At 36.2% G+C, this 20029-nt stretch overlaps 1 long non-coding RNA gene and 1 pseudogene across 5 annotated transcripts in view; one reads left to right on the plus strand and one right to left on the minus strand.

Moving 5' to 3' along the window:
* LOC140610079 (uncharacterized) overlaps positions 1-20029 on the minus strand; it is a 171205-nt gene that overhangs the window by 120063 nt on the left and 31113 nt on the right. The window lies entirely within an intron of this gene.
* LOC140611315 (heterogeneous nuclear ribonucleoprotein A1-like) lies at positions 971-2212 on the plus strand (annotated as a pseudogene).

Raw genomic sequence — 20029 nt, forward strand, 5'->3', positions numbered from 1 at the left:
TGTTTCCATGGGGAACATCTCTAAAATGGTTTTCTGAAATTAAATCTGTTTTATATCACTTTTTGCCTATAAAAAGAGTTAAATGAAGAGCAGGAAAAGTAGTCATGGTTAATAAACAAAATAAAAGGAATTCATGTATTCTTTCCTACTTATTGGAGATACAAGAAAGTAAACAAAGCATTTAATAAGCTAATTGCTTCAACAGGATGTAGGGTTCCAGGAAATACAAAGGAGGGGCATAGAGGGGCATGGAGGTAGAGAGGTGGTCAAGGAAGGCATGGGGGCAAGAGAAATAATAGAGTTAAGGAAGACTCCTAGGTTTCTATAGAAATAGTGATAACATTCACCAAGAGAGGGAACAAAGAGAGGTCCAACACGAAAAGGAAAATGTAGAGTTTATTTTTGGATGTGAATCCAAAGTAACTAAGGAACATACAAGTGATGGTGTTTAAAAGTCAGGTAGATATCTGGAGCTCAGGCTCATGAGACTTCTGGGCTGGAGACCCAGATTTTTAAGCCCTAGGAATAGTAATTGGGGACTTTGGAGAGAACAAATCCTCCTCCCCAATAGTGTGGTGATGTGAGAAGGAGTAACCCCAAAGAATAGGTAACAAATGAAAAATGGCTAGAATAGATGGAAGAGAAATAAAAGATGCCACTGAAGCAAAACAAAAAGGCGGATTTCAGGAAGGAATGAGTGATCAACAAGGATGATTAACTAATATGAAGATTGCTAAGTACCTGATGGATTGAATTACATGGGGGTCATTGGCAGCTTTGGTAAGAGCAGTACAGTGGAATGGTGTAGGAGGACAGTAGCTGAATTGTGGTGGATTAAGAAGTAGAGGCAGGTAGGTAGACAATTCTCAAAAAGTGTGCCTGTTAAGAGGCTGATAAAAATGTGGATGTGCTTTCTGCCCCTAAGTGCCGCTGAGTAAGCATCTTTAAAGTCTCCCCTCCCACCACCGTCATGTCTAAGTCAGAGTCTCCCAAAAAGCCTGAACAGCTGCAGAAGCTCTTCATCGGAGGTTTGAGCTTTGAAACAACCGATGAGAGTCTGAGGAACCATTTTGAGCAATGGAGAATGCTTACGGACCGTGTGGTAATGAGAGATCCGAACACCAAGTGCTCCAGAGGCTTTGGGTTTGTCACGAATGTCACCGTGGAGGAGGTGGATGCAACCATGAATGCAAGGCCACCCAAGGTGGATGGAAGAGTTGTGGAAGCAAAGAGGGCTAGCTCAAGAGAAGATTCTCAAAGACCTGCTGCCCACTTAACTGTGAAAAAGATTTTTGTCGGTGGCATTAAAGAAGACACTGAAGAACATCATCTAAGAGATTATTTTGAACAGTATGAGAAAATTGAAGTGATTGAGATCACGACTGACCGAGGCAGTGGCAAAAAGAGAGGTTTTGCTTTTGTGACATTTGATGACCATGACTCTGTAAACAAGATTGTCATTAAAAAATACCATCCTGTGAATGGCCACAACTATGAAGTAAGGAAAGCCCTATGGAAGCAAGAGATGGATAGTGCTTCATCCAGCCAAAGAAGCTGAAGTGGTTCTGGAAACTTTGGTGGTTGTCGTGGAGGTGGTTTTGGTGGGAATGACAACTTTGGTCATGGAGGGAACTTCAGTGGTCGAGGTGGCTTCGGCGGCAGTTGAGATGGTGGTGGATATGGTGGCAGTGGGGATGGCCATAACACATTTGGTAATGATGGAAGCAACTTTGGAGGTGGTGGAAGCTATAACGATTTTGGCAATTGAAACAATCAATCCTCAAATTTTGGACCCATGAAAGGAGGAAATTTTGGAGGCAGAAGCTCTGGCCCCTATGGTGGTAGAGGCCAATACTTTACCAAACCATGAAACCAAGGTGGCTATGGCGGTTCCAGCAGCAGCAGCAGCTATGGCAGTGGCAGAAGGTTTCAATTACTGCCAGGAAACAAAGCTTCGCAGGAGGGAAGAGCCAGTGAAGCGACAGGGAAGCTACAGGTTACAACAGATTTGTGAACTCAGCCAAGCACAGTGGTGGCAGGGCCTAGCTGCTACAAAGAAGACATGTTTTAGATAATACTCATGTGTATGGGCAAAAAACTCAAGGACTGTATTTGTGACTAATTGTATAACAGGTTATTTTAGTTTCTGTTCTGTGGAAAGTGTAAAGCATTCCAACAAAGGGTTTTAATGTAGTTTTTTTTTTTTTTTTTTTTTTTTTGCACCCATGCTGTTGATTGCTAAATGTAATAGTCTGATCACGACACTGAATAAATGTGGATGAAAAAAGTGGATGTACTGGAAAGGCAACATGGGCTTGAGGGAAGGGGGGCTTTTATTTCATTTTGCTTTGTTTACATAGCCAAGTAAAGGAGCCAATAAGAGAAAGGGAGAATTTGAAGATATGAGAATGACAAAAATAAAGAAACTGAGAGGCTTATAAAGGAGAAAAAGAATGGGACTCAAAGACCATGTGGAAGGGATCTCTTCCTTAAATAGGAAGAGATCTATATTCTTTATGGGAGGAACAAGAGAAAAGGAGAAAAATATAAAAGTAGGATATGTAAGATAATGAGTTTGTTGCCTAGAGTTGGAGGTGTTTTCTCTGACGATTTCTATTGTTTCCATGCAGCAAGAAATGTGCTCATCAGCTGAGGAGAGGTGGGAATAAAAAGGTATAGAGGGACAGCTTTAAGCAGAGTGGGGAGTGAGAAAGAGAGCTGATTCTATACATATGGAAGGCTTGCCAAACTCTACCAAAAGCATAACAAGGTTCTGTGGTTTTTGGCAGCAAATGGTTGAAGTGCTGGCTCGTGGGTTGTGAACTCTACAATTTATGGACTGGGGGGGAAAAAAGAAATGAAGAGACCTGAGGCTTCTATGAAAAGAAAGAATAACTGTTGGGGGAAGAGACTGAAATATCTGGAAAATTAGATGTTTAAAATTAATATTGCAAAGGTAGAGCAATTCCAGGTAATAGCAAGAATCAGGGCATGCTCGTTGTAGGTGGCTGAAGTCGAGTGGAGATAAGGACCACGAGTTGATAAGGTCACAGAAATGAGATGCTACAGCCATTGGATAAATTGTTCACATAGGCATGGAAGTCACACAGAACAATGATACAAATTGCAACAACAACAACAACAAAAATGAACAGATTGTCTTTAACTAATGTAGAAAAGCTGTGCTGAATGCCAAAATAGAAGTGCTTAAAAAATAGAAATCAATTAAGAAAGATATCAGAGAGACACAAAAAAAAACCTAAAAAATCTTCAATTGCCAAAGCTTTTTGAGCAATGAAACAATAGAATCTACCACAGAAGTAAAATAAATATCCATGAGTTTATATTTATATAAATAAATAAATAAATAAATAAATAAAGTTTATATTTATATAAAATAAATAGAGAAGTGACAAATTTTCCATACAGAATAATTCTAAATAATAAATGTAGAAGGAATGAGGAAAATAGAAATTTGCCACAGCAGTATTTGCTTTAGGTAAGATCTGCAGATGAATGCTAAAAGTAGCCACCAAAACATTAAGGAGAAACAGGATATTTACATAGCCTATCTTCTCCAATATATTCATTAATTACTGTAGTGATTTTAATGTATGCCTAAACATTTTTCAGTATTTCTCCCTCTAGAAGTGAAGCGTAAATCTCCTCAAGTGTGGGCTAGACTTAGTGACTTATTTTTATTTTTATTTTTTTTAATTTTTTATTGGAGTTCAATTTGCCAACATATAGAATAACACCCAGTGCTCATCCCATCAAGTGCCCCCCTCAGTGCCTATCACCCAGTCACCCCAACCCCCTGCCCACCTCCCCTTCCACTACCCCTTGTTCATTTCCCAGAGTTAGCTGTCTCTCATGTTTTGTCACCCTCACTGATATTTTCACTCATTTTCTCTCCCTTCCCTTTATTCCTTTTCACTAATTTTTATATTACCCAAATGAATGAGACCATATAATGTTTGTCCTTTTCCGATTGATTTATTTCACTCAGCATAATATCCTCCAGGTCCATCCACATTGAAGCAAATGGTGGGTATGTGTCATTTCTAATGGCTGAGTAATATTCCATTGTATATATTGACCACAGCTTCTTTATCCACTCGTCTTTCAGTGGACACCGAGGACTCCTTCCACAGTTTGTCTATTGTGGACATTGCTGCTAGAAACATCGGGGTGCAGGTGTCCCGGCGTTTCATTGCATCTGTATCTTTGGGGTAAATCCCCAGCAGTGCAATTGCTGGGTCATAGGGCAGATCTATTTTTAACTCTTTGAGGAACCTCCACACAGTTTTTGAGAGCTGCTGTACCAGTTCACATTCCCACCCACAGTGCAGGAAGGTTCCCCTTTCCCCATGTCCTCTCCAACATTTGTTGTTTCCTGTCTTGTTAATTTGCCCCATTCTCACTGGGTGAGGTGGTATCTCATTGTGGTTTTTGATTTGTATTTCCCTGATGGCCAGTGATGCGGAGCATTTTCTCATGTGCTTGTTGGCCATGTCTAAGTCTTCCTCTGTGAAATTTCTGTTCATGTCTTTTGCCCATTTCATGATTGGATTGTTTGTTTCTTTGCTGTTGAGTTTAATAAGTTCTTTCTAGATCTTGGATACTAGCCCTTTATCTGATAGGTCATTTGCAAATATATTCTCCCATTCTGTAGGTTTAGTGACTTATTTTTACTTGAGAGTTTGAAAAGGGGAAAAAAAAACCAGTAACTTTACTGTGGAGCAACCTGTCAGACACTACTTTCATGAATGATCAAGGTTTATATCACCAATCCTAAATCATACTGATGCCATACTTCCCCTAATACAATGTGATGGTAAGGGTACTTTACTTCTGTAGTAGCCTTCCTCCAAATCCATAACCCCAGTCTAATCATGAGAAAACATCTCATGATGAGGGACAAATTGAGGGAAATTCTACAAAACACCTGGTCAGTAATCTTAAAAAGTGTCAAGGACACAAGAAATAAGGAAATGCTGTGAAACAAGGAAAGACAGATTGGAGTTGTCTAAAGGGACATGACAACTAAGTGCAGCATGGTATGGACAGGACCTTAGACTAGAGGACATTCATGTAAAAACTGGTGGAATCCAACTAAAGCCTGTTATTTGGTTGAGAGGGTCAGACCAATGCTAATTTCCTTATTTTGATAAGAGGTTAACATTAAGGGAAGTTGATTGAAGGGTATATGGGATTTATGTATACTTCTTTAGAACTCTAATAAATATAAATTCATTTAAAATAAAAAATTTAAGAGAAAAGATTTAATGAAGAAGAATATGTAGCTTGGAATCCCTATATTATCCAGTAAAATATAGCGGATATAATGAGTGTGGAAGATGGATGGCATGAGGCTCAGTGGAGCAGGAGGTTCTACAGAAAGATGAAGAAGGAATGTTTTGAAACATCATTAATGGAGTGAGGAATATAGGCTAGCTTATCAACTCTGCATTAGAGCCCAACATTTACTTGACTAGATGCTATTGCTATGTCTGGAGGTCAAGTAAGAATTGAAAAGTGTTCACTGCATTTTGTAATTATCTGATCCAAGTATTACGTGGACCACTGGTCCTAATGAGAAAGGCCATCATCCTTGAAATCTATCAATATCAATCAGTTCTCTTCCATTATCCATGGCAAACATATGCTATTTCCTGCCTCAAAGTTTGCAGCCTCCATGGACAAACTTTTATTAGTGACGTGGGGAATGCCACAAGTCTTACATTGTTTTGCATAGTAGAGATGACTGGCATACTTGGAACCTAGTGGATGATTAAGTTCCCTCCTCATATTTCCAGTTTTCCTCACCTTTGACTGCCTCCTACCAAGGGGGAAGTTTTCTACAAAGTGCTCTAAATATTATGTCAAACTTGCAAAAAAGCTTAACAAGGAAAGGAATTTTTAAAAATAAAAACTAAAGTTTGTTGAATGCCTGTCAAGAGTTCAAGCTAGTAACTGATCCTTTTACTCCTCAATTAGGAGTACTTCAGAAAATGTGTATAAAAACATGTAAAATGAAACATTGGTAAATACTACTCACTATACTAATTGGAAAAATTAATAATGTATACTACTCTAAAATTAAGATTTAGGAAAAACATGGGTCAAAAGAATGGGAAGGAAAAGTTTTAAGGTACTGACAGGTGGACTCTTGTACAGTACCTTTAGATATTTTAATCCATCCTATAGTTTATTTATCGTGGTTAAGTGACCACCTAAAACCATGGTAAAGGCACAGCAGCAAACAGAGCAATGCAACAAAGGAGACTCCCCAAGGCACACAGAGTAAACACTGACCATCACGACCAGCAAAACAACTCAACTCTGCATCTAATATTCTGCATTTAATATTTAAAAGTTCCAGAAAGAAAAAAAAAGTCCCAACTTTTCAGAAAGGTTTCACTTGATAGATCAGTCTAACAAATACAACTGGAATTAAAATATAATGATGATAGATAAATGAAATGATAGATTAGGTAAAGACAGACAAGTAGATTAAATAAATAAATGTGTTCTAAGAACCAGATCTGAAACTTCAGTTAATAATATCTATTAGGATAAATGAAAAAAAAAAACCTTTTCTAAGACTAACAATATTTGAGTGCTTAAATAAACAATAGTGAAACAACTGCAATAAAACAACATCCTAGTTTTTTCAGCGCTTGATTTCTGAGAAGCTTGAAGTGCTTTATATGTAATGTCAGTCCCATTCCCAGAGAATTAAGTTGGAATCAGCATCATGAATAAATAAACTGATAAGCTCAAAAGCACATAACAAAAATGACTAGGCCAAATCAAATCCTAGAAGTGTTTTATACAGCACAGAAGAGTTACAGTGGAAACCTGTAAAGACACAGAGACTGTCCTAAAAGACAATCAAAAACTTTTTTTCAGTAGTAAAAAATCACAAGCTAGAAACAAGAGAAAACCAAAATTTGAACAGATGGGGGACTTGCAGGCTTTATTTTAGATGGTTCCTAACTAATAATAAATACCTTGTAACTATCACATTCAGATTTTCCAAGTAATTTTCTCTAGGTGAAATAAATTCAGTATTCACACACACCTCTAAGTTTACCCCAAATTTGATGTATAGGCTGGGCCATATAATTCATTGAGATAGGGCACATATAATATCTACATTTTAAATTATTTAATCAATACAAAGATTCAGATAATTTTATTGTTCGATACTGTAATAACTAGGATTTTAAGAACCTTTTTACTGAAATACATATAAAGAGAACACATCTTTTTTTATTTAATTTTTAATAGACTATTTTTAGAAAAGTTTTATTTTCACAGAAATACTGAGTAAAAGGCACCAAGATTTCCCATATTCTCCCTGTCTCACACATGCATAACCCCTCCTTGCCATTGACATCCCCCATAAGAATGGTACATTTGTTACAATTGATGAACCTACACTAACACATTATTATCACCCAAAGCCCATAGTTTACATTAGGGCTGACTCTTCATGAGCGAACATTCCATGAATTTGGACAAATGTAGAATGACAGGTACCCAACATTATTTTATCCTACAAAGCATTTTCATTGCCCCAGAAATACTCTATACCCTCCCCCCCTCTAACCTTGGCCACCACTGATCTTTTTATTATCTCCATAGTTTTGCCTTTACTAAAGTGTCATATAGTTGGAATCACATAGTATGTAGCCTTCTCAGATTGGTTTCTTTCACTTAGTAATATGCATTTAAGCTTTCTTCATATCTTTTCATGGCTTCATAGCTCATTTCTTTTTAGTACCAAATAATATTCCATTATCTGGATGTACCACAGTTCATTTATCCATTCATCTACCAAAGGACATCTTGGTTACTTTCAAGTTTTGACAATTATGAATAAAGTTGCCATAACATCCACATGCAGATTTTTATGTGGATATAAGTTTCCAACCCCTTTGGATAAATACCAAGGAGTGCAAATACTGGATCGTATGCTAAGAGTACATTTAGTTTCGTGAGAAATCACTGAACTGTCTTCCAAAGTACCATTTTGCATTCCCGCCAGCAATGAATGACAATTCTTGTTGTCCTATATCTTTTCCAGCATTTGCTATTGTCAGTGTTCTGGATTTTGACAATTCTGATAGGGGGTGTATAGTATCTCATTATGGTTTTAATTTGCATTTTCCTAACTAAGGGCACATGATGTGGGGCATGTTTTCATGTGCTTATTTGCCATTTGTAGATCTTTGATGAGGTGTCTGTCAAGGTCCTTGGCTCATTTGTTAATCAGATTGTTTTCTTATTGTTGGGCTTTAAGAATTATTTTTATATTTTGGATAATAGTCCTTTATCAGATGTATCTTTTGCAAGTATTTTCTCCCAGTCTGTGTCCTGTTTTCTCATTACATTGACAGTACCTTTTACAGAGCAGAATCTTAAAATTTTAGTGGATTCCAGCTTATCAAGTCTAAAAAGTACAAGACCATGTGAGGTTTCTTCTACATTGTCTTCTAGGAGTTTTATAGTTTTGCATTTTCTTTTCAATACTGTGATCCATTTTGAGTTAATTTTTGTGAGGGGTATACGGTCTGTGTCTAGATTTATCTTATTGTATGTGAATATCCAGTTGTTCCAGCACTACTTGTTAAAAAGAGTATCTTTGCTGCATTGTACTGTATTTGCTTCTTTGTCAAGATAAGTTGACTATATTTATGTAGTCATATGTCTTAAGTATAAAGAGTGCCAGATTTAGCCACATTGAATAAACCCAAATAACCATGCTTTAAGTATTATGAGTACATCTAACTGAAGAAATACTCTTCAGTCTTCCATAGACAAGTTCAAATATTATCAAAAAACATTTATTGGCATTTTTAACCCTCAGAAATATGTAACCATTTTTATCTCCTGAATTTCTTCTTTCACTTATCAATTTTAAGAGGTCAGACCCAATGTAAGAAAATAAAATTATTTCATCACCTGCCAATTTGACACTGAACATGTCAAACATGTCCTCATCCTACTTCCTTAGGTACCCTCACTCAATTCCAAGATGAGACTTGTGAATATACAAATGAGGTGAGATTTTTTACTCCAGGTTTCATGTACTTTTTAAAGGTGCCTCAGATACTAATGATGATTCCAACAATATGGACTCAGAGTTCTGCTTGTAAGGAGTAACTATGAAAGTACGATGAGCCTGAGGCCTCTTCCACATTCCTTGTAGGTGCAAGAGAGCTAAGTTGGCCAATCATGGGACTAGGGTAGAGTGGAATGAGGATTAGCTCAAGAGTAGCTGCTATACCTTTCAAAGTCTTCTTAAAGAGGTAGAGTTTTGAGATTTTGGGAAACTGGGGGAGATTCCAACTATCTCAGTGATGCCCCAGTATCAGCAAATATGACCTCAACTCATATGCTTCCTCACACCCAAAACCCTGTACAGTTGTTTATTCCAAACTAGATGAAGCGAAATGAGAATTGTTTTTACAACTGAAAAATCCAAGGGTATATCTGACTAGATAGGTTTGACTGATCCAGGGGCTCAAAGTCATCCAAATCTAGGTCCTGTCCCGCAGTAGTCTCAAGTGACTTCCTAGAAGTCTAAAGAATTATCTCTCTTCATTCATGTCCAGTAGAAAAGAATTAGAGTTCTCGCTCCAGCATTCCCACCTAACAAGGATTCATTGTATCTCATTGTCTCAAATCCAATCATATGACCTTCTCTGAACAAACCATTGTAACCAGGAAGTATGATATGCTAATAGGCTCAGACCTGGGTACCTGCTCAAACCAAGTCCAGCATTGAAACAATACTACCCCATGGGCTGAAAGGAAAATGGGGATAAAGTTAGGAGGAGAAGCAAAATAAGTACTGTGAAGCAAGAATTACTTGACAACCTTCATCAGTAACTCCATCATCACTAAGAGTTACAGAACCCAGTTAATCTGTAATGACTTCCACACAAAAACCAGCTCCATGTCAGTATCACCCTCTTCTCACTTAAGTGGGAGAGTCTCAACACTGTCCGAAAAACATCTTTAAGCGAAAGGAATAAAAGCAAGTTTGAATTGTTTGCAATGCTTTCACTGGATAGATTAATTTGTGAAGTAAAAGCTGGAGATGATTAATATAGAAAGCACTAACCTCTAGGATTTCATAAAGGGCACCCATGGAAATCAGAGCTGTGATCTTGAAAAAAAATTGGTTGCTCACTGAAAAGCTCTGATATGCTTTCATTGTGGGCATAAACAAAATAAAAAGAGAACTCATATAGAGGTAAAGACTAAAGAAAAGTACATTCAGTAATGTTGTTTATATTAAAATAAATCTGCTGGCTAATGCTGCCTGAATTCGGTATAGAGGCCTAATGAGCTCAGGCAGCCACCCAAAAAGACCCATCCTGAGAACTTAACAATTGATAGAGTAGTAAACACTTAGCCAGAGTTTTCTTTAAAGGATAAATAGAAAATGGTGGCGCTAGGCACTAATCATATGGTTTTATAAAATGCTTGGTTTTTCTTAGTTATATTCAGAAAGCACTAGGTAAGTTTTCGACAATGCACACTAAATGTGCAGTGTTATAAATTAATGGGTAATCACAATAATATGCATGTAATCACACAGTGATAGCAGGTAATAGCAATGAGTTAAATTTCCTTTGCTATTTGTGGAGCTCTCTCCAAAATTCCTTATCTATTAGATCAGCAGTGGCATTATTCTTTATTACATATATTGAATGAATAAAAGGATGCATGCATGAGTGGAGTGAATTAACTAGTGATTGAACTTAAGTTTTCACATAGGGTTAATTTTCTATTATGAACTTGTGTGTGCAAAAGTTTAGTGTACATTCTCACAAAACATATTTTGCTCTATAAGCTAATTTCAGATTGTGCTACCATGCCATTTTTTTTAGTGTGGCTATAATACCTATATCAGAGCTATTCTAGTCTATACAGGGTCTTTGCAAAAGTTAGAAGTATCCCTTAAGGAAAGATACAGGTCCTCAGACATGTGACTTGGTGAAAAGGTGAGGAGCCCTTGTATAAAAGTAAAAGGTGTCCCATTCTCTTGAAGGCTTGGGAAGGTGGTGAAGGACTGGCCTGATTTCTACCCCCACTACCTCATCTTTGTTGAAAGCATAAGTGATACAACCTTAGTTCAGTCTAATGCAGAATAATCATAAAGAAAAGAGTAAAAATCATAACTTCCTTTTCTGTTTTGTGGAGTCATTTCCCTCAGGAAAGATTTTATTAACAAATTATATCATCTATAGTTGTAAAAATTACCTCATAGGATGTATTTAAATGTTAAAAACACCAAATTTCCCCAAAATTGTTTTTCAACCTATTCTTTATCATATATGATTTTTCCTGAAGACCAGGTAAAACTAAAATCATTAAGAGTCATACACACATACAATATATGTGTTATTTAGACATATATGTATATATGGTCACAAAGACTTTCTGGTCTAATCTTAACAGAAATTTTTCGAAGTACAAAGTTATTGCTACCTAGTAGTTATTTGTTTTACTTCTTCCTTTGCATCAGTGCAGGTTATTTTTCTTTCTTTCCCCTATGACTTTCCAATTGCTATTGTGATCAACTAAAGTCCCCCATTCTAATTCTAAGAGATGGGATATGCTCAGAGCAAAGAAAATGGGGAAACAGTGACAGAGAATGGTAATGGAATCTATTTTATCCTGAAGTAATAAGAAAATGAATTCAATTTGCACAAAAGGATTCTGATTTGCAGCCAAAGGAGTAAAAAGTCCTTCCGTTTATTTTTCATTAGGAAAGTATACATGCCACATTCTTTCCTGGCTGCCTTATAGCCAAGAAATGAGTTTGCTCCCCCAGCTGTTAAGCTCTGAAAGCTGATGCTAGTTCTGCATGTTTTTTTTAATTTATTTTAATTCCAGTAGAGTTAACATACAGTGTTCTCTTAGTTTCAGGTGTAATATAGTGATTCAACAATTCCATACGTCATTCAGGGCTCATCACAAGTGCACTCCTGATCCCCCTTCCCTATTTCACCCATCTTCCCACCCACCTCCTCTTTGGTAACTATCAGTTTGTTCTCAAAAGAGTCTGTTTCTTGGCTTCTCTCTCTTTCTCTCTCTTTCTCCCTTTCTAGTTTGTTTTGCATTCCACGTATGAGTGAAATCATATGGCACTTGTCTTTGTCTGATTGACTTATTTCATTTAGCTTTATATTCTCTAGCTCCATTCATGTCATTGCAAATGATAAGATTTCATTCTTTTTTATGGCTGAGTAATATTCCACTGTATATATATCACATCTTCTTTATCCATTCATCTATCAATGGACATTTGGGCTGCTTCCATAATTTGGCTATTATAAATAATGCTGTTAATACACATAGGGGTGCATGTATCCCTTTGAATTAATGTTTTTGTGTTTTTTTGATAAATACCCAGTTGCACAATTACTGGATCATAGGGCAGTTCTATTTTTAACTTTTTGAGGAACCTCCATACTCTTTTCCACAGTGGCTGCCTAGTTTACATTCCTACCAACAGTGCAAGAATTTTCCTTTTTCTCCACATCCTTGCCAAAACTTGTTTCTTGTTAGTTCTGCATATTGAATTGGAAAGAAGCAGACTGTGAACCAGTAGATCCAGTTTTGAGTCTCAGTTTTTTTTTTTTAACAACTGACCTTATTCTTGGCAAACAACTGAGTCTCTTGGTTTCCTTAACTGTGAGATGGGTGGAAGATGGTCTAAATAAGTAGTTATACTAATTATAGCAGCTGTCATTTATTGAGAGCCTACTAGGTACTTAGCACTGGGGTGAGCATTTGCAATATCATTATCTCATCTATTAGAATTCCAGCAAATTGAGTGATTTTACACGAAAGAAGCTCAAGCTTGGATGGGTTAAATGTGGTTCTAGAGACGTAGGTATCAGAGTCAGGATAGAATCAGAGGTCTCACTTAAAAGTCTATCTGGCCTATTTATAAACTAAGTGAAAAGCAATTTATGATATGAATCTCAGACAAAAGCTACCTGCAGGTTTTTGCTTTTTCACATATCTAAGTGTACTGATTCCAGAACCATACAATGAGCTTCCAAGTATGTTAGTGAAGAAGAAACATGACTTCTCTCTTAATAAGCATACTAATGGTGCCAAATCCACTGCTATGTCATATCATCATGCATTTACATATCTAACAGTGCACATATATATTTTATTTCACATATTTCATATTCTTCTTAAGAATTAATATGATGCAAAGGAATTGCCACAGGCTGTGAAGCCAATTCTAAAACATTTCACTCATATGTGGAACTTAACAAAAGAATTCTAAAAACATTTTGAAAAACAGTACCATCATGAAACAACTCAGTAGTTTCTGAAGTGGCTGCACTAACTGGGAGATAGTCTTTAAGTGGGTAGGTGCAGGCATGTTTGTTAAAATCTATCACATGACTTCTGACTTCAAAGACATGGGTATATGGTGAGTGTTGATTTATTCACTCATTCACTCAACAGAACGAATGGAGTACTTCTTGTTTTGGGCATAAGGGGCACAATGCAATCAAGATGGAAGCTGTCCTTGTCCTCATGAAACATAGATGAAAAGACAGAAAATGAACAAGCAAATAAATATAAAAAAAAACCCTATAGATTGGAGTAAGCGCTGTGAAGGAAATAGTATGCTCTTTTATTTTTTTATTTTTTAAAAAGATTTTATTTATTCATGAGAGACACAGAGAGAGGGAGAGAGAGGCACAGACACAGCAGAGGGAGAAGCAGGCTCCACGCAGGGAACCCAATGTGGGACTTGATACCGATTCTTCAGGATCACACCCTGGGCCAAAAGCAGCGCTAAACCGCTGAGCCACCCTGGCTGCCCTGGTATGCTCTTTTAGAGAAAAATAACTGGAGGAGGCAGTCCATCTTAGCTGGGGTTTTTATGAAGTTTGAAGGATGAGAAGAAGCCAAATATGGAAAGAAAAAAAAAGAAGGATGGCAAAGGCCCTGAGGCAAGAAGTTTGGCAATTCTAAAAATCATATGTGGTTGGTGCATAAGAAACTACAGTTAAAAATCCACAGGTAATATCACACTTATTGATAAAACACTGAAAAACTTTTCCTGTGTGATCGGAGGAAGACAAGAATGCCAGCTCTCACCACTTTCATCCAACACATGTTCTTGGGCAAGAAAAAGAGTAAAAGGCATTCAGATTGAAAACAAAGGTGTAAAATCATCTGTTTGCAGATGACATGATGTCGTACATAGAAAATCCTCAGGCCCACAAAAACAACTATTAGAATTGATAAATGGATACATAAAAGTTGCAAGATATAAGATTAATATACAAAAATCAATTGTATTTCTATATATTTTCAATGAATAATTTGAAAATGAAATTAATCATTCATTTATATAGCATCAAATGAAAATATTTAAAAATGAATTTACCAAACAAGTCTAAAACTTTGTACACTAAAATCTACAAAAAAATCACCAAAACAAAATAAAGAACATCTAAAAAATAAAAATTAAATTAAAAAAGAAATTAAAGAAGATTAAATAAAGGAAAATACATTCCATATTGGAATATATTGTATTATTAGAAGATGTAGTATTATTAAAATGGCAATAATCCCCAGATTGATGAACAGATTCAAGGCAATACCTATTAAAATCTTAGGTAACATTTTTGCAGAAATCGGCAAGTTGATTTTATGATTTGTATGGAAATTCAAGAAAACCAGAATAGCCAAAATAATCTTTTTTTTTAAATTATTTATTTATTTATTTATGATAGTCATACAGAGAGAGAGAGAGAGAGAGAGAGAGAGAGGCAGAGACACAGGCAGAGGGAGAAGCAGGCCTCATGCACTGGGAGCCCGATGTGGGATTCAATCCCGGGTCTCCATGATCGCGCCCTGGGCCAAAGGCAGGCGCTAAACCGCTGCGCCACCCAGGGATCCCTAGCCAAAATAATCTTGAAAAAGAAGAATAAAGTATGAAGATTCACACTTTCCCAGTTTCAAAACTTACTACAAAACCATAATAATCCAAATAGTACAGTACTGACATAAGGATACACTTAGAGATTAATGAAATAGATTTGAGAATCCAGCAATGAACCCACATATATATGATCAACTGGTTTGTAACAATGGTGCCAAGACCACTCAATAGGGAAAGAGTAGTCTTTTTAACAAATGGTGCTGGGATATCTGGATTACCACATGCAAAAGAGTGAAGTTGGATCCCTTCCTCATACTACATACAAATACTAACTCAAAATGGATCAAAGACCTAATTCTAAGAGCTTAAAAATGAAACTCTTAGAAGAAAACATACGTTTAAATCTTTATGATATTGGATTAAGCAATAGTCTCTTAGATATGACACCAAAAGCACAAGCCACAAAAGAAAAAATAAACTGGTCTTGCCAAAATTATATTTTTAACTCAAAGGACACGATCAAGAAAGGAAAAAAACAATCCACAGAATGGGGAAAATGCTTGCAAATCATTTATTTATTTTTTTTAAAGATTTTATTTATTTATTCATGAGAGACACAGAGAGAGTGGCAGAGACATAGGCAGAGGGAGAAGCAGATTCCCCATAGGGAAGAGCCTGATGTGGGACTCAATCCCGGGACACCAGGATCATGACCTGAGCCAAAGGCAGAGCTCTCAGCCACCCAGGCACCCAGCAAATCATTTTTCTGATAAGAAACTTCTATCTAGAATATATAAATAACTCTTACAATGCATTAAGAAAAAGATGATCTAATTTTTTTAATGGGCAAAATTTCTGAATTGACATTTCTCCTAAGAAGATATAAAAATGACCAATAAGCAGATAAAATAGATGTTCAACATCATTAGCATGTGAGAAATGTATTAAACCCACAATAAGATATTATATCCCACTAGGATGGCTATACTAAAAAAGACAAATAGTAACAAGTATTGGCAAGAATGTGGAGAAATTGGACCCATCATACACAGCTGGTAGGAATTTAAAACAGCACAGTTGCTTTGGAAAACAATTTGGCAGTTCCTCAAGATTACAGTAGTCCCCCCTTGTCCACAATTTTGCTTTCCACAGTTTAACTTATCTGTGGTCAACTGCAGTCCAGAAGCAGATGATCCTCCTAACATATATCATCAGAAGGTCAACAGTAACCTAATGTTACATCACATGCTTATGTCATTCACCTCGCTTCATCTTGCCACACATTTTATCATTTCACATCATCAGAAGAAGAAAGGTGAGACCTGTACAAGATATTCTGAGAGAGAGACCAATCACACAACTTCTATTACAGAATGTTGTTATAATTGTTCTATTTTATTATTAGTTATTACTGTCAATCTATTACTGTGCTTAATTTATAAATTAAACTCTATTACAATTAAGTATGTAAAGGAAAACACATACTATATATAAGATTCTGTACTGTCTGTGGTCTCAGGCATTCACTAGAAGTCTTTGAACATATCCCCCACGGATAAGGGAGGATTGTTGTAACCATAGAGTTACCATATGACCCATCAACCCTACTCCTAGGTATTTATCAAAGGGAAATAAAAATACATGTCCACTTAAAACTTGTACACAAGTGTTCATTGCAGCACTATTCATAATAGCCAAAAAAATGGAGACAACTCAAATACCCATCAACTGGTGAATGGATACATAACATGTGATACATCTTACCCAATAGAGCATTTGGTGATAGAAAATAAATAATCTGGATACAGGCTACAACATGGATGAACCTTGAAAACATTATTCTAAGTCAAAGAAGCCAGTCACAAACATCATACATTTTTTATTGCATTTAAATAAAATATCCAGAATAGGCAAACTATAGAAAGTTGATTAGTGGTTGACTAGGGCTAAGAATGTTGGGGTAAATTGAGGATGACCATTAAATGGTATAGTATTTACTTTCAGAGTGATGAAAATGTTCTAAAATTGATTATGGTGAAGGCTGCAAAATTCTCTGGCTATATAAAAATCCATTGAGGGAAGCCTGAGTGGTTCCATGGTTGAACATCTGCCTTTGGTTCAGGTTGTGATCCCAGGGTCCTGGGATCAAGTGCCACATCAGGCATGGGGAGGCTGCTTCTCCCTCTGCCTGTCTCTCTACCTCTCTCTCTCTCTCTCTGTCTCTCATGAATAAATAAATAAAATCTTTAAAAAGTAATAAAATTAAAAATAAAAATCCATTGAATTTACACTTTAGATGACTTAGTTGTATGGCATGTAAATTATAATTATATATTCCTGTAACCAGAAAAAATGCTGAGAGAGGAAAAAACAAAAGAGAGACTAGAGATAAAGATGAAATTGGAGATGCAGGCACCCGTGAGAGCTTTGTTGGCCATTTTATAGAACGAGGTTTATATATGAATGGCAGAGGGAAGCCACAGAAGGATTTTAAGGAGAGGAATGATATATGATTGACAGTTTAAAAGTTCATTGTGGCTGCTTGAGGGGAACAAAAGTGGAAGCAGGAAGAGCAGCAGAAGGCTCCAGCAGCAGCCCAGGTACAACATGATAGTTTCCTGAATTAGGAAATGTTACAGTCGCTGGAGAGAAACAAATGGATTGGAGAGCTGTTTTTGGAGATAGAACATGTATACATATGTGTGTGTGTCTGTACTGTATACATATATGTATGCATGTGTATATATAATATATACCATATATGATGTATACATAAATATATGTTATATACATATTAGACATGTGTATATGATATACATTCTATTCATATGTATAAATAGAACATTTGCATATATTTATATGTACTATTATATATTATATATTATACACAAATTATACATAAAATAATTTGTTGAAAATATTGTTTAAAATTATGTTTTAGGGACGCCTGGGTGGCTCAGTGGTTGAGCATCTACCTTTGGTTCAGCTTGGGATCCTGGGGTCCTGGGATTGAGTCCCACATCAGGCTCCTTGCGGGGAAGCAGCTTCTCCCTCTGCCTGTGTCTCTGCCTCTCTGTGTCTCTCATGAATAAATAAATAACATCTTAAAAAAAATAAATAAAATTATGCTTCATATTAACGTGGAATTCATAATGGACTAGATAATTCTCTGGAAGTCTCAATTCATTTAATTCTATTGTTTTAATAAAGGTAATTTCAATAAAGAATAACTATATAATTTTATGCATATTTTAAAATTTGAGATAGAATTAAAATCACACAAATATAAAAAGTATTTGTTAAACTATGAATCCGAATTTGGTGACTCTTAACTGTGTATCGTAGATGCTCATAGAATTTCAAGATTTGAAGGAATCTCAAGGTCACTTATTTAGTCTAATGATCCTATCATCCATTGATTAAATTTTTTCTACAGCATTCTTGACAAGCAATCAGCCAGATCTGACATCTTATCAATGCTGAATATTTATTAACAAAGAGATAATGGAATTTTGACATCTCTGAAGATTCACTTTGGACATTAACATTTTTAGTGCATGCTTTAGAAGATAAATATTTTAAAGCTATACCTATAGGTCAATACTGTAAAGAAATTACTATTTAGGGGCGCCTGGGTGGCCAGTTGGTTAAGTGTCTGCTTTCAGCTCAGGTTATGATCTTGGAATGCTGGGATTAAGCCCCACATTGGGCTCCACACTCAGTGTGGAGTCGGCTTCTCCTCTGCTCATCCCCTCCACTCATGCTTGCTCACTCACTCTCTCTTTCTAAAATAAATAAATAAAATCTTTTTATAATTTGCAGTTGCACTGATAACAGCATTGTTAACTTGACAGCAAAAGTAACAATAACTTAAGCTTAGTGCAGAGTCTGCTTGGGATTCTCTCCTTCTCCCTCTGCCCCTCCCGTCCCACTGGCACACACTCTGTGTCAAATGAATAAATAAAATTTTTAAAAAACAAGAAATTACTTTTTAAATAAGTTATAATTTTACAAATTTTGTGTTTACAAATGTTTCTTAATTCATTTTTTAATTTTTTATTTTTTTAAAGATTTCTTTTTATTTATTTATGATAGACATAGAGAGAAAGAGAGAGAGAGAGAGAGAGAGAGGCAGAGACACAGGCAGAGGAAGAAGCAGGCTCCATGCCGAGAGCTTGACGTGGGACTCGATCCTGGGCCTCCAGGATCACGACGTGGGCCAAAGGCAGGCTCGAAACCGCTGAGCCACCCAGGGATCCCCATTTTTATCTTTACATGCAAACAAAGTAAATTCCTTCAATGAAGCCACCATCCATTTCTTCTCCATTAGATAAACCAACCATCCATGAAAGGTTTATATATGGCTACTAGCAAAAATTTACTAGTGAATTTATATCAAAATGAATGAATCAGGTATCTAGCAACTATAGCAACAAGCAGATTTATCTGGCTATGTTGAGGAATGAATTACGCCATGAAATCAAATTTTACAAATAAACTCCTGTTGTAATCAATTCATGGAGACTTTTTATCTTAAACTATTTCTTACTGAAATCTCTCTAAATCTGCATAAGGTTTTATAAATTTCACTATCATAGCAAATAGGTGAACATAATTTAAAAGTTGCTGATGAATTAGGATAATTTTTTTAAAATTTCATATAATATGCTAGTGAAATGAATAAAAGTTTGCCCACCCACTAAATGTTTCCATTGACAACAGAGATGATAGACTTTATTGACAAATTAGGTCTTCTGTGGAGATGGTCTCATTGCTTTTTAAAAAGCCTTAGGGAAAAAACTTTTGTGCCCCAGTTATTTTAAAACTCTTCATCCTGTTTTATTCCTTAGGTATACTCCCCTCAGGTTCATTGCAAAAATATTCTATCTACTAAGGGCATCTCCCTTGCACTGGGGATTCTCCCTTGAATCACTCAGGGCTTTTAGTTGCAAGCAACAGAGATCAACTTTAGCCAGTTAAAGAGAGAAGAAGCAGTTCATTAAAATATTTTGGGAGGCTCCCAGAATTGCTAGGAGCACTAGTGACTAGGACTAGGAGGACTAGACTTAAGACTAAGATTCT

This window comes from Canis lupus, chromosome 19 (assembly GCF_048164855.1).
Source record: "Canis lupus baileyi chromosome 19, mCanLup2.hap1, whole genome shotgun sequence".
NCBI classification, from domain to species: Eukaryota; Metazoa; Chordata; class Mammalia; order Carnivora; family Canidae; genus Canis; species Canis lupus.